Raw genomic sequence first — 16,406 nt, 5'->3', positions numbered from 1 at the left:
ATTTAATTTTATGCATTTAAATTGTTATTAAAGCTGGTTTTATTCTCCAGTGTTCCATTTTCTTTTTACTTTGCTAATGTGAGTTCTCTATGATTGTATCAGGTTACAGACCAGTAATGCGAACAATATTTTTTCCGTTTAATGATGGGTTATTTTGTGCTCGTTTGTATACGACTGTTATATGTTTTCACTATTCTTGATGAGTGTTATAAACTATTATAAACCTTGCTAAATAGGCCATAACAGTAACATCAAACTGTTTTCAAAGTGGTACAGATCTAGATATGGATCTAGATATGGAAAGTGTTAATGCAGGGGTCAAAACGTCCTGTACCCAGGCACATTCTTCTGTAGGGGGAAACTTCTTCCATACAAGGCATTTTTTTTAAGTGGGGCCTGCACTATTGACTCTGCAATGAAAATATTAAAATAACATCATTATAACATTATAACATCAAGCTGTGGCACCGTCAATAATATACCAGCTGTATCTGCTGCTGTTTATCATCTTTCACTTATTAATAATGAGTCGTTCATGAGATCATATTCTAGCATTTTCCTTTTCAGGATTTTGGTCACAACATTTGTGATTCAGTGATATTACGCTGAGGGATTTTGTAACACTCACACTATCTAGACAGTACAGCAAAGATCAGTTCTACCTCATCAAGTAATTTTTAAACAGATGTAGGGTTGCTTCTTTGCAAACTCTCGAAATGAATCTGAATTCTGCATACTTGTTGCATATGTCCTTGATTTGATGTTGGACTATAATACAGCATTCTGCTTTATCATTGCCTACCTAGCCTTTTGCTGTTGAGAGGTGCACACACTAATTCTACTACTAATAGCATTACTTGCAATAAAGACTAACATGAAAATGAGATCTGAATTACAGATAAGTACAGTAAAGGACAGGGACTGGCATTTCCGACTGAGACACTTCACATAACACCAGACAGGGAAAACTCTGGTCCTTTATCCACTCTTTTAATTAAACTTAGCTTTATCTTGGCATACTTTGATACCATCTTTATCCAATTCAGGACTTAGAAGTACAAGAACTGATCCTCAAAGGTAATCCTAAAGAGGGTGTTATTATAATCCAGTAAACAATTATTCTGTATTTTCCAGTCAAAATTTCACTCAGACTACCAAAAGAAACCACCAGACATAATATACGTAAAGCATGTCTTGCAATGTGACACCTCTAATGGCAAACATCAGCCATGAAATATGCCCTATTCTAACATAGTTAAGTCACATAAAATGAAATAAAAATGCCTGTCTCTATTTATTCCTACAAGGCAGATCAACCCCATTACATTTTTAAGGATTTAAATAGCACTCCTAAGTCTGTATATAGTACAGCACCATCCTTCTGATGATCACGGATTGTGATTACCAGACATCTGGTTTAGGTATTGAACATCACCAGAAGACGTTTATGATTGTTCCAAACAAAAAAGGGCCAAAGTGCATTATAATCTTAATCTGCTGGTACTAACAGTAATTTTCTATTGTCATAATGTTTCTTTCACTCAGACAGAACAGAAATGGTACATTGAGTCTATTATGCCCTAACTCCTAACTATACAATGCATTTAGTACTGGCCTACAACCTGTATCAGTACCTCTACTGAAACCTGAAAGGTTATTTGGAACAACTTGTCTGGTGACAGTGACTTTGACAGGGGAGATTACTCATAGCTCAAGGTATTCCATCACTGACCAATACCGCCAAGCCTAACAAACCGAGGTACCAGAACATGGGGTTAGGGTATGGACTCGTACATCTCTCAAAGTATTGCTGTGTTAACTAGTACTGCTTACTGTCTAACCTGTATGGACTCGTACATCTCATAAAGTACTTTTGTGTTAACTAGTACTGCTTACTGTCTAAGCTGCAAACAAATGTGCCACAGAAATCATTTTTGTTATGACTTAGGAAAGGACATGCAGATTGCCCTACATACGTTCCAGTTTGTTTGCCTGGTTTATTTAGAACTTTTGGACTGTAATCTTGATACGACTTTTGAGAAGTGATGATACTTTGCTTACAAACCTGACAAGTCAAAAACACTTATCTGAAAGTAGGCATTGTTTTATTCTTCCGTTGACAGCTATACATAATTGCAGAGAATCTGGTTACAGTGACAGTTGCTCAACTTTCAAATGTTTTGCCTTTTCTTTCAATGTACATATTTCTGTGGCATGATACATGGTCGATGACATCTTGGTTGTTTAGTTTGAATACATGTGACACAGGTGGTGAATAAGGCAATTGTGCACGTCATAGTACTGGTTTGAAAATAGACTGCAATACTCAAGAACTTAACACAAAACTGATCAAATGGATAAATTAATGCAAAGTTAGACACTAATTTTTATTCTAAGCTCATATAACAGGACTATTCAGGTATACAGAATTACAGAGTGGGCTGTGCCTTTTTTTCCTCCAAATGTTTATGCAGTACACAACAGGGGCTGCACAAGTGATCAACTTTGCCCCGTTAGCAAACTCAAACTGCTTACTTTGCACACAACTTTTGTGCTACTGTTAGGAGGCTTTTCTTCTGCCCAATAAGTTTCAAGCATTTATCCTGTTAAAAGTGAGAGAGAGAGAGAATAAATGGCCTATGTACACAGATTTCAGGGTAAAGAGCTCTTTTGGAGTGAATTAATGAAAACATAGACTAGAACAACCACCTGTGGAGTTCCTTGGGAAACTGGCTGTAATTGTACTTTGTTTAGCTGGAGTTTGGCCAAACAGAACTCAGAAAAGTTGTGTTACTTAAGTAGTCAAAGAACCAATTTAGGATTGTGTTAGGTAGGCCTCATTTAGTTTGCTGCTATTCAAGAAGTGAATGCTATTGATGCACAAAAAAAGGGTGGCAATGACTTTTAAATGCATCGACTTAAAGGTGTATATGCTTTGGCATCTTATGGTCCCTGTAATTGCTTGCATTGTATTGGTTTTACATGACTCAGATGTGGCTAATGGAGATCTACCTTGGAGTCCTTTCCATTATGATTTACCCTACACTTACAAGTTAGACAAACTTCACGAAAGACTATGGGCTGAGAAATCATACAACGGATTTCACAATGTTGTGATCAGCCTTGAGAGTTGTCATTTTTTTTAACGATTTGCCAAGAAAATCATAATTTCATTTAATTTATTATTAGTGTTCAATCACTCTTGAAAAATACTAAGTGTTTAATTAAAAATTGGGAAGTGGTTCAATCTCTGTGCTTATTACGTACAAGTTTCTAAAAAACTCTACGTACTTCTAAATAAGACCAACTTTACACAAGCATATGTGAGCTTCTAGTTTTCAAAATTCCATCTAATTTTATTGATATTGTATAGATTATATCTTTGCAGCTAGAATTTGATCAATGTAATAACACAGCAATGCTGAACTTTCCAAACCATTGTTGCAGTTAATACATTTTAAAGCAATGCCACATAATTATTATAAAAATACCACAAATGCTGAATGGTGACATCTGGATGCCTAGGAATGCAATCAGGTGATTGCAAGGGCTATTACAACAGAATTGATTAGAAGTAGAGCAAGAGGGTCCAAAAACCATAGCATGAAGCACCAAGTAGTATTAAGGGTCATCTGCAAGGTTGATGGAGTAGGGGACACAGATTCTACCCATTAGGAGGTGACTAGCGCCTGACCAATTCTGAGCATTCAGGAAATCTAGAATGTTGGCTGGGCTCAGTAAATAGAACAAGCTGGTCTCTTTTTGGGCAAGGCAAAAGCAATTTTGTTGCTGCCAAAACATTCTCTGCACATGCCTAGGGGATTTATAAGTGGAGTGGGCGAGAGGTCTGATGTCATGGGCTGGTACTGTATAGAAGCATATCCAACTTCAGTAGACCCAAGTGTAGGGTAGTGTTTATGTGGTGGGTGGGAACAGTGGTGGTTTTAAACATATTTTAGGAAGCGGTCTTCAGTGCAACAACCAAGAAAGAATATGCTACTTAGCTCTTAGTCCTTGAGAGAATGAAACATGGTTAGCAGATGGCAGCAAAATTAAGCTTTCCAACACAGGAACATATCAGGTAGTCTTGAAAGCATTAACAAGCAGCCCCAAACGTCAAAGAGGAAACAGTAAAGAAGAACTCTTAAACAACAGAGTTAGAAAGGCCCACAGGATTCAGAAAATCACTCAGCTCACAGAGATGCAGGGAGTCAAAAACTTCGCAAGTAAAACAAGGGGATCCACGTAAGATTAATAGAGAAGGGAAACAACTGAGAGTCGAGTGACATCATGGGATTAAAGCAGTAAGAAGACCATAAGAGATGAAACGAGTCAGGTCAGTTTCTATGGGAATTTGTTGTGGTGAAATTCACTAACAAAAAAGTTGGTCGCAGAATATTTAGCTTGTAGGTAAAAACTGTATGTATGATAAGTTGTTGAAATTAAAGGTCACCGTGAAACATTGTTGGGAACCACTACTTTCCCATAATACTGCAAACAAATTATTTTGCATTCTTATGCCTTAGAAGATGGGCACGCACATGTTCTAGCAACATGCTGTCAGCGTGTCTGCCTACCCTGATCCCCACTCACGCACACACACTGGCAACAAGTGCTAGACATCACAACCCTTCTGTAACTGTTCCTGGCTCCCAAAAAAAGAAGAAGAAAAAGCAGCTGTAAAACAGACTCCAAAGGCTTGCCAGCAATAATTCAGTGCTAAAGAAACCAGAAGCAAGGCATCTGCTCTGAGACAAGCATACTCTGTCAAAGCCATTCATGTCAATACCAGCAGTGCAAACATTAACTTAGGTTGCAAACACTACCTACAAAACATGGAATACAGTGTGCAAGGTCTGTATGTTTAAACACAAGTCAGGTATGGAATTAAATAACCATGCATTCAGGAGCTTGCTGTCAAATCTCACCCACACCTTTTACATTTTAAATTACTCCAATCTGATTGCTCCTATCATGGATCAGTGTTACAGAATTTGTGAGATCAGTTTTACAGAGAGCTTTGTGGTGTACTTTGATATGTACTAACCATATATGTCAGGGCTGCAATTACACTATTAGCCCTGAAATTTCATGTCCTGCAATCAAATTAAGTGGTGAAGCAAAGTACATACAAAAAAGAAGAAAAGCAGAAAGGAGAAATGGAAACAAACCTACAAAGGTCACAACTTCTTGATGTCTGCAGTAGACTATGGCCTGCATTTAACAAATTGCCATGTTTGGTATGCCAACAGTACATTCACATTTAGACTCTATCATAAACATGGCTGTAGACCCTCTGTGGTGAATAAGAAGGTATGAAACCATTCATGTTTTTTGCCTTTCTACATGATAAAACATAATAAACAGAGTGCCCTTTGTTAGAAACACTTACAGTGATAAAACCCAATTTATATCCAGTTCTAGTTATTATAGGTTTTACTAGAGCAGTTATAATGCCATGACATCCGTGAGTTTTAAACTGCACTAATTAAACACCTGGAATGTCACTTTCTTTTCTGACATTGTTTGGCGCAGCGCTCAAGAGTAAAAAGTACCACAGTGACTACAATAATCCAAAAGCTGCCCAAAAGTTTAAAATGCTTGCTGCTACTGTTTGCATTCCTAATGCTGACAAAGACAGAGCACAGAAAGAGTTGGTCATCTGTCCATTTCTGGCAGACTTTGGTACAAGTTTCTTGGAAACTCCGGCACTGGCAAAGGGTAACGTTTAGTTTCTCTGTGAAATACAGAACTGATTTGAAGCTGTACACACATACCAGTAATGTGGTAAAGGGGCCTAAAAGACTTGGCTCAGTCAGTTGAGCTTTGAACCTTGTCGTGCAACTGTCAAGTCGATGGCTAAGAAAGTGCAAAAGGAACAAAATTAGAAAAAAAGTGTTGAATAAATTATTGTGTTGAGGTACTACCATGAAAGAAAAAACAGAAAGTGAACTAACTCAGAAACATTGTAATTGATTAAGAAAGCAAACATTTTAATCTACTTATGTGATTGCAGTCAGAATATTTTAATGGAACAATGAAGTTCTTAAAGGTCATTCTTTTTAGCAAACTATCACTGTCATTCTTTTGAACAACGCTGATTAAATATCCATTTGTCGATAAGGTATTTGAAGAGTACCTGAAATCGTTTAGTTCTTGTTTACATTGCGATAACAAGCTGCTCAGTAGGAGCTCGAGGTGTACATTCATCCTTTTATAAAATGGTCTGAGGTTTCAGATTTCACTGCTTACTAAATGGAGTCATGTAACCATAAAAAACGGGTCTACATTAAATCACTGAATGCTTAAAAAAGCGAACTGTGATTGATCGACCCTATGTAAGCAAAACCTTACAATGTCGAAGTATCAGAACAGTGATTTTATTCCAAGGGAAAAAAATCGCTGTTCCAACAAAAAAAAAAAAAAATAAATAAATACAAAACAATTTCTTTAAGTGGGAGGCTTTGGTGGTGCAGCGGTTAGCATCGTCGCCTCACAGCAAGAGGTTCTCCCATTCAATTCACGGCTGGAGCACCTTCTGTGTGGAGTCTGCATGTCCTCCTCGTGGTCAAGTGATGCTAAAGACATGCAGGTAGGTGCGAGCATGAATGTGCTTGCCTTCTTTGATGGTTGGGCATCGGGCTGGCAACTCGGCACTGTAAAAATCCACTGCCAATCATAAGCGGACCGGAGTTCCGCTGTGGCAACCCCAAACCAGGAAAAGCCGAAAGACATTAAGTGGGGGGGGGGCTTTGCCACGCCTACTTAAATATATAAACTTCGAGACTGCACTACAGTGCCAAAAATGGAAAAGTACTGAAACAGCCAAGCATATTCTTTCCCAGGGAAAGAATTCGCTTAACAGCCGCTTCGATATTTTGCGTTTTCAGCCTTTTAAGTTTGACCAAGATGCATTTGAAAGAATGCATCTTCGGTTTTCTAATATAGACCCTAAAAAATGGACTGCTTACGGTCCTGTCACTGTTAATGTACTGCTGCCGAGAATCTGAAGTTCATAGTCGGTTAAAGTTTTATAAGTACTTCTATATACAGCTGGTACTGTCAGCTCACAGGACAGCTATTCTTTATTAAAGAAAACCACTCATCACAGTGACTTGACTGAGCTATGAGATGGTCGATTTCAGCAGGTTAAGCCTGAACCAGGGTAAGATTATTAGTTGTCAAGTTACTAAAGAAAAACACTCTTTACTGTAATGCAAGCAGCAAAGATTCAGAAGAAGGGTATGATAATCTAGCCTGCTGAAGAAAAACACTTATCCCATTAACTGTAATATATCCAATGATTTTATGTGGTCCAGGAGTATGAAGCAAGATTAAAGACATTAGAAAAAATGTAGCAATATTTACAAACATCAGAGGCCTTGGCAGGAACTGATAGGACTATTATAGGAAATAGGGAAACCATAGCAAGGACAGAGGAGTAAGAACACTGTTAGAATATCAAGGCAAATGTATCAGAGTGGACTTCCTCAAAGTTAACTGCATTTCTTAAAAGCAAGCTGGGACAGAAAACATATTTGTGTTCTATGAATTTATTTCAGATGTTATGCGACAACTGCTTGTTTCTAGTCTAGATAAAGTACATCTCTGGTTTGTTTGTGAAAGCTGCAGTGTGAAGCATTTTGCAACTGTACTTTGACCCTGCTTTCTATGAATAGACCACAGTTAGTTCTATTGAATGTGGGAAGTAAAGGGTAACTCATCAGATGAAAACTTTCTATAGGTGTGACAATTTCAGCTGTCATTTAAATTACAAAAATAATAGATTATTGTATTACTTTTATGTCAGTCTAGTATGTGAGAATTGTGATTGGAGGACATTCTAAAATGTACCACGTAAAATGGGACATTGATGATCTGTACTTTCTTTCATGTATACAAGTTAGCCTTTGTAGTCTTCCATTTTAGATTCATTTTTGTGTAATCTCAGTAAGGTGCTAAAACATTTTCTGAATAAAATTGATTGCAAAACATGATTTATGTTTTCAGAAATTTTTTGGAATTGCAACCAGTCAGATCCTTAACAATGGTGAGCCTAAAGAAACAGGTGAATCTTGTACATTCTCTCAACGGCCAGCAAATTTATGACATGTCATGGCAGGTGGAAAGAGAGATGTGGGAATAAGGAATGAAAAAGGATTCATTATAAAGCATCCATTGCCAGTCAATTGAATAGGTCTTTAGAATGTGGTCAGTGTAGGACTTGTCAAAGGAAAAGGCTGGAGCAGCGGAGCTTAGCTTACTGCATCATGTGCATTGTCAGAAGACGAAACTGGAGAACTGGTAACTGGTATCTTATCAGCCTGTCAAAATGCATGGATGGCGATTATAATATTTTCCTAACTGCATGCTTGCAATGAATTATGCTATAAAAGTTGACTGATTTTTTTTTAAAGGGAGCATCTCTTGAGGGAGAAGCTAATACATGAATGTATTTCTGGCTCAGAATGCATTAATAAAAGCTGCATGGTAGAGTGAAGTCTGCTATGTAAACTGTAGGAGTTTATAACAGAAAAAGAATGTCCAAATAGACTGATAAATGTAAATTCTCAGATTCCTTAAAGTATTTACATGTCAGACAGGGTTTTACCAGCCAAACTAAAAGGAAAAGCAACAATACTCTGTCTTACCATGAACTGTTACATCAGTCCAAATGGCAAACACGTGATTAAAAATCTTGTATGTAAAGGTGTGATGGTGTGTGAATTGTTCTATGTTGTCCAGGGAAGACAGATGAGAGAATTTCACAAACTGAAAGACCCATTAATTAATAATTAGGAAAACTGTTTTCTTCAAGCTCCTAATAAGCACAGAAATGGTGAGCAGTTAAAAAAGGCAGACTTTCTAAATCACAAAGTCCATCTGTGCCTGTAGTATACCTGACCTTCAAAGACATTGACAGTTTGCTCGGTCAAAAGTGAGAAAATCATCCGTGATGCCTGTTTTCATGGAGACATTGGGACTCATGTTTTTTCTTATTTTTTTGGTTTAAAAAGTAATTGAAATAAATTAGTACAGATTTCTTTCTTCACTGGTTTTATGCAGTCTGCAGAGATATTTTAGACTGTAATTTTAACATAATGAATTCCAGATGTGTTACTATGTTGCTTGTTTGCCAGATGAGTTATAAATTTTCACACACCAGACAAAAACAATAAATCAGGATAAAACAATGTCACAAGGAAATACAAACACCTCTAGCACCTTAGCTTATAGCCATCAAGGAGTAATAAAACTTTAACAAATCAAGTAGTATACTACAAAGTCCAAGGCAAATAATTATACAATTATTCAATTCAATTTTTATTTTATTTTTATTTTACATTTGTTGACCGGGCTAGTCTAGCTGGACATAAATATCTGTTTTCAGTAGAGGCCCGGGGAGAAAAGCTCCAGTACAGGCAATAAACAATGATTTATCACATAAAGCATAATATGAGTAAACAATACAAGGTAGAACAAAAAATAAGTTTCAACATTCATTAATCAAATACTTCCAGCTGCATTCAGTATTTAACCCCCAAGGTACCAAAGTATTGTATTTTAAAAAGTACATAGCCTCTTTATACAATAATTTATCTTTGAGTGTAATATTTTCCCCCAAATTGTACTGTTACTTGTTTTAAAATACAACCCTGCAACAGGTTAAAATCCCCTTGGTGGTATTTTTTAAAATGTAAAGCTATGGGACTCTCCAAATGTTCCTTCTTTATGTCCCCAATATGCCCCTGGAGTCTTAACCTAAAAGCCCTCTGACTTTTACCCACATAAGAGATTACATGTACATTTCAATATATAAATGACACCCTTAGTAGTACATGTTTTGTTCTTAAACTTCCTTCCTACATTAGAGATGCACAGGATTTTTTTTAAATAAAATTATACATTTAAAATGGGAGGCAGGAATGTACTGGTTTAATGCCTGATGTCAAAACTCTTTACATTAGCATTCAACATAGACATGGGGGTGCAAGCCCTTTAATATTTTTTTAGGTAATAGCCCCCTTTTTCTTGTGAACTGTGGCTTGTGGTTTTGAGCTATAAATTATAACCAGACGGTTTACAGCAATGCTTCTAACATAGGAACAACAGTATGTTTAACCAGAGGTCTTCATAAGTGCAAATTCTGGCTACTATAGGTTACATTAAAAAAAAAATACATTTAATGGCAGCTAGTGCAAAAACATTGCTATTCAAACTTGTTCTTTTTTCACAATGTCTGATTTTACTTCTTCCACTTTTACATGTTTATAGCTTGCACATTTTAAATTTCCAAGTTGCATGTTATTTTTCTTTGCTGCATGAAAAAAACATAAGAGGGAGATGATATACTGCTGATATACAATTCAGTAATGATATCTTGCTATAAAGACAATAAAATTGCTCATACTATAACCAACCCCACACAATGACATACTTGCAGTTACAAAACTGTTTTGTTGGGATATTTACATTATGAGGGCTAACCACTTTTTTAATATTTTAATCTAAGGTAATGCAAATAGTTTCTAGTTTATTTTATACAACACTTCTTAATGTTGAAGATTTAATGATGGAATTTTGTGCATGTATGACTATGCAGTGGCTTATGTAAGTTGCATCTTTTACAGGATTTGAGTACAAGACTTAATTGTGAGGTGGTATTGCTATCAGACTGTTGGGATTCACTTTGAAAATGTAACAAGGTTTCGAGTATGTTCAGGATATGTTTTTTTGGAAACCTGCACGTTCAATATGGAAAATGAAGTTTTTATGAGCGTCAAACAGTAATTTAATTGTCTTGGAAAATGCAGTGAAGAGAAGGAAAGTTTTGTTTCTGCATCATCCAAAAGGACCTCTGGATATTTCAAAGTATACTTTATTTTGGATTTTTTTTTTATTCCATATCTACTTCCTTCTCATCTATTTGTTAAATACAATTCTTAGTTTACTCAAAAAGGAAATAATTAGCAAATGGGCTATATATTTACACCCTGAGATTTTTGTGGAACATTTTAACTAGATTATATACGAGATACTTTCACTAGGGAGAAGGTCCTCAATGCTGTCTCAAAGATCAAGAACACTGCAGCAATTGGTTTAGACAATATCCTAGGATGCCTTCTAGATGGCATGACACATGACCCATCGGGCCCCCTTGAATTGCTATTTAGCCATAGCTTTCAAACAGGCTTTGTAACTCATGAATGAACAGCAGCAACAATCATCTCTTTTCACAAAGGTGGTCCATTTACATACCCTAGAAACTACAACTGCACAAGTCTCATATGCAACGCCATGGAAAGCGTTATGAAAATGATCAGTAATGACATAGGAAATCTGCAGACACTGGACTTAACACAATATGCTTTCATCAAGGGCAAGTCATGCCTAATCAACCTGGTGGACTTTTTTGAAAAGGTCACCAAAACAATGGATGGGGGCAAAATGGTTCACACTTCCTGCCTTGACCTGGCCAAAGTATTTGACACAATACCTTAATCAGACATTGGTGATAAACTCAAGAGGTTATGTATAGACCCTTATGTCACCCAGTGGACAGCCAGCTAGATCACAGACAGGACCCAGGAATTTAAAACTGAGAATTTCACTTCTACAAAGTGGCCAGTCACAAGTGAAGTCCCCCAAGGATTGGACCTGGGACTGCTCCTTTTTGACATGCACCTCACTGAAGTCAGGAACAATGCCATGAGCATCTGGCTGACCAAAGCTGCAGACTGCATATTAGGGAACAGTCATAGTCTCCCCACCAACACTAATGTTCTACAGGAAAGGGCTGACAGACAAATAACTTTGTTGTGCAACGCATAAACAAACGTATGGCATCTAGGTGCAAGGAGGTCATTGTCCCACTGCATTCAGCATTCATCAGACCTATCATGGAGAGAAATGTCCCCTTTGATATGTACCTAACCAGGCACATCCAACAATTGCAACATTCACAGAGGTTCCTCACTAAAGGAATACATGCCTGCTCAACCTGGTTGACTTCTGAATCAGTCACCAGAGCGGTGGATGAAGGTAAGGCAGTTCATACAGCTTACCTTGATCTGGCCAAGGCTTTTGATACCATTCCTCACTCAGGAATTACTGATAAACTCAGCAAACTAGGCATCAACCCCTATATTGTTAGGTGGGTTGCAAACTGACTCACAGATAGAACCCACATTGTGAAAGTAGCGGACTCCAAGTCAGACTACAGACCAATCACGAGTGGAGTCTCACAGGGATCGGTCTTCGGTCCTCTCCTGTTTGGCATCTACTTCTTAGAAGTCCAGGCCAACATGGAGGGACTCTGGCTGACCAAATTTGCAGACAACTGCAAGCTGGGGGCCATTATTAACTCCCCAAGTGATGCAGACATCCTATAGAAAGGCCTCAGAGACCAATGACTGGTGTCGAATCCATGGCCTTAAGCGTAATGTCAAAAAATGCGCTGGCATCCCCTTTGGGAAAAACTAGGTTCCTACTAATTACCACATCGATGGGAGCCCACTGAACACTGAAGGTGTTATAAGAGATCTGGGGACATAGGTTGACAGTAATCACATTGCCACTGTGGTCAGAAAGTACTTCTACGTGGCACATCTCACTACCAAGGGTTTTGCATCAAGGAAGAAAGAGATCATCATTTCGCTCTACTCTTCCCTCATTAGACAGGTCATACAGTATAATGCCCCATTTAGCATGTACCTCACTAGACACCTGCAACAGCTGGAGGAGCCACAAAAGTACCTCATGAAGAGGATCCTAGGTCTTAAACACATGTCCTACATGGACAGACTCAAAAAACTCCAGCTATTCTCTGTCTCACATTGTCTACTAAGAGGCGATCTCTGCTCAACTTACAAAGCCATGTCTGACCCAGCTCTGTTATAAATGCTACATCTAAAGAAATCTCAATCCCTCCGCACCACATACTCCAGAGACCTCAACCTCATTACCACAACCAGCAGAACATGCTGGAGGGACAGATTCATAACCCAGAGACTACCCATGCTCTGGAACAGACTTCCCATAAATGTCAAGCAGAGCACCTCACTAGCCCTTTTCAAGAGAAATCTTGATGAGTGGATGGGAAATAGAAAGTTCACCTCGGGGATCATTCCAGTGGCTCTACTTGATAGAGGCACTGGGAACTAACGATGGGGGGACAATGCCAGGGCACGTCTATGGGCTAGACTTGTAAAGGCCCCAGGGCCATTAGCCTAGTACACACCTATGAACCCATAAGTAACATGTCCTATGTAGATCACCTCAATGCCTATTCCAGTATCCTGTTTCCTACAATCTGGAGATCTATACATGGCATACAAGGCATTGTCAAACTACAGATTGATGGACTTCCTGCATATCATTATGTAGCGATGGCCGAGTGGTTAAGGTGTTGGACTTGAAATCCAATGGGGTCTCCCCACGCAGGTTCAAACTCTGCTCGCTGTGTTATCTTTATTCGGATGGCACAGTGGTAGCATTGTCACCTCACAGCAAGAGGTTCTCCAGTCCAATTCTTGGCTGGAGTGCCTTCTGTGCTGAGTTTGCATGTACTCCCTGCATTTGTGTGGGTTTTCTCCGGTTACTCCGGTTTCCTACCACGTTACAAAGACATGCATCTGGAGCCTTTCTCCCCGGGCCTCTGCTGAGAAATTGGCTTCATTCCAAGTTGGACTTTCCTGGTTAACAAATGTTAAATAAATATCCGCAAAACAAACAGCACCAGAGTTATCTATTCTAAAGGCTTACGGTTTTCCTGTGATATAAACAGAAACTAATGGAGAGAGAGTTATGTATCCCAGAGACTACCCCTTCTATGGAAGAGGCTCCCCATTCACGTGAAGCAGAGTTCCTCCCTAACCCAACTGAAGTGTAACTTGGACAGCTGAATATTGAACAGGGAATTCATCTCTGGTTTGGCCCCTACGTCTCTAATGGACACACAGCCAGTAAATGTTTCATCTCCCAAGCCTCTGCTTACACTTATCAAGGGGTATCAGAATTTGTCAGAGATTTAGGATGGATGACTAGGCTTAAAAAGACCCTAGTGGTCTCTAGCCTAGTACACTCCTATAACCACCCAACATAAAGCTACAGGGTTATAGTAGTAATTCATAAACTTAAGCATACTTGGCATAGTGACAGATTTGATTTTAAAACAGCATTTTTTGCCAAGGAAGAAGAAAACATGCAACTATAAATTTCTAAGTTCAAAAGATGTTCATTTGCTGAAGCTGTTTTGGTTCAATTCACTTTTTTTTAAATCATGTGATGCATTATCCTAGGTAAACTAAAAAACAGCAGTAGATTTAATTATTCAGTGTTACAATAAGGATACGTTTATTATGCATGTCATAGTCATTTTTCACTAAGCCTTTACAAGGTATAGAGACAAAAAAGATGTCTCCAAAACCATGTGAGAAAAAAAGCTACATGGAGACTAGAGGTTAACTCACCTCCGAATAAAATTAAAGACAGACTAAGAGTTAGCAAACATACATTGTAGACAGAGGCTAGGAGGTCACCACCATTTCAGATTCTAGCCAAAGATAAATTTTATATTAAACAAATCAGCATTGATTGAGAAAAATAAAGGATTATAATAGGAATACATTTCTGTTGTTTTTGTTATTCATTAGTTAAAATCTAAGCAAGTAAACCAGGGTAAGTTGTTACATATGACTGGAATGTTTCTGTGCTTGCAGTAAAACAACATGTAAAAGATTCAGGTTACTTAAAATTAGAAATGTCGGGAATTCTTTCCATGCCAGTTAGTGACTACTCATCTGGCATGTAAGGAATTAGATATTTTGTAGTGTATAATAGATTCAAAAAGAGGTATTTTATTCTAGGGCAAATGTGTTGGGAAAATATAAATGTCATTTCATGTTTATTCAATAGTTTGTAATGGAAAAAATAATGGCTTTACAAAAAATTAAATAGTGGTAAATTTAAAGTAGGCATAGGGAAACCTTCACTCATGTAGATGGCGGTAACCACCAATAATTGACAATTGTTTCCTGTATAACTGTAGCCAGAGTATTTTACACATGCACAAAAAAGATATATATTTTTTGTGGCATAACAGAAGCCTAGATGGAATTATAGGCTAAAGGGTAATCTTATATGTAGATGTTTTTCTGCATAAGTTCAGTTATGTGCCATCAATAATTCTCAAATCCTTTTGAGGAAAATGCAGATAAAATAAGTAATTAATTAATTAATTAATTAAGACTAAGGATAAAGGGAGAAAAGTTAAAGTACAAAAATTTAGAAGAAATAAGGAAAGTACACAAGAAAATTTGAGACAAAAGTAATAAGGCTAGTTGCAAAATTCAGTGTAGTGTAATGCATCAAGACAAGTTTAAGAAGGTGTGGCATGAATGACAGTTTTATGTCTGTGCATTGGGGGAATGGTTACTTGGAAAGATACACTTAGTGGTATTAGTTTTATTTTATAGGGTTACTGACTTAGGGCTTGATTCCAGTGGCGGCTGGTGACTTCAAATTAAAGGGGGGCTGCAGGAGACAGCTGAATGGGTGGGGCCAAGTGGAATGGGTGTGGCCAGCTAGAAAGGGGAGGAGCTATGCTCAAAACCACAAAAACTAACTTTAATTAAATACGCTGCCCTGGGTACCAAACCATCATTATGAGAGTCCAATCAAGACAAAAATAAGTGTAGAAGAATAAAAATATTTCAATGCATTGGCTGCATGACAGCTTACTTAATATCTAGATGGAAACAAAAGGTTGTGAGGCATGAAAAAACAAATTACTTTTTAAATACATTACTGGAATGCCAGTCAAAATCAAGTATAAGAAAAACCAGAAGCACTCAACTCAAACCACTTCTCCTTGCACTGCAGTTCTAATTATAATATATTCAGCTTTATTAAAGTACCAAGTAACATGTTGAAAGTAGAAATCTCTGTGATGCCCCCACTTGTAAAAATGTTTCTTATCCAAAAAAGACCTGCTGCCTGATAACTATCTACTTGTTTCATGGGGAAAACATGATCAAAGTAAAAAATGAAAAGCAAACAAGAAACAAGCTCAAGATACATTGCTTAAAGGATTACTGTACAGGTTATGGACCACACATGATTGGCATTTGTTTAGTTTACGGGTAAAGCCTGTAGAGATGACTGGAAGTCTCCAAGTGTAATGAGCTTTTTAAAATAATCGAATCCTGTCCTTTAATACCCAAGGCTTATACATTATCTAGTCAAGTATTCTCTGCATGACAATAACAGAAAGGCTTTCAATGTTGACAATTCTTTAACAGTATGCCTATTAAAGCTTACTTGCATCTTATGATCTCAGACAAGCTTACCTTATGGTCATTAAAGCATTGCTACTTAAACAGAGAGCAACAGGCACTTTCTGAGTA

At 37.6% G+C, this 16,406-nt stretch overlaps 1 protein-coding gene and 1 non-coding gene across 4 annotated transcripts in view; one reads left to right on the top strand and one right to left on the bottom strand.

The window, feature by feature from the left end:
* The window catches only part of ENTPD1 (ectonucleoside triphosphate diphosphohydrolase 1), a 1,310,478-nt gene that overhangs the window by 1,073,999 nt on the left and 220,073 nt on the right, over window positions 1–16,406 (bottom strand). The window lies entirely within an intron of this gene.
* TRNAS-UGA lies at window positions 13,383–13,464 on the top strand. The gene has a single exon. It is a non-coding gene; the product is annotated as a tRNA-Ser (tRNA).

Source organism: Protopterus annectens, chromosome 14.part0 (genome assembly GCF_019279795.1).
Source record: "Protopterus annectens isolate FY-2018-M chromosome 14.part0, PAN1.0, whole genome shotgun sequence".
NCBI classification, from domain to species: domain Eukaryota; kingdom Metazoa; phylum Chordata; order Ceratodontiformes; family Protopteridae; genus Protopterus; species Protopterus annectens.
This window is presented reverse-complemented; position numbering and strand designations above follow the sequence as displayed.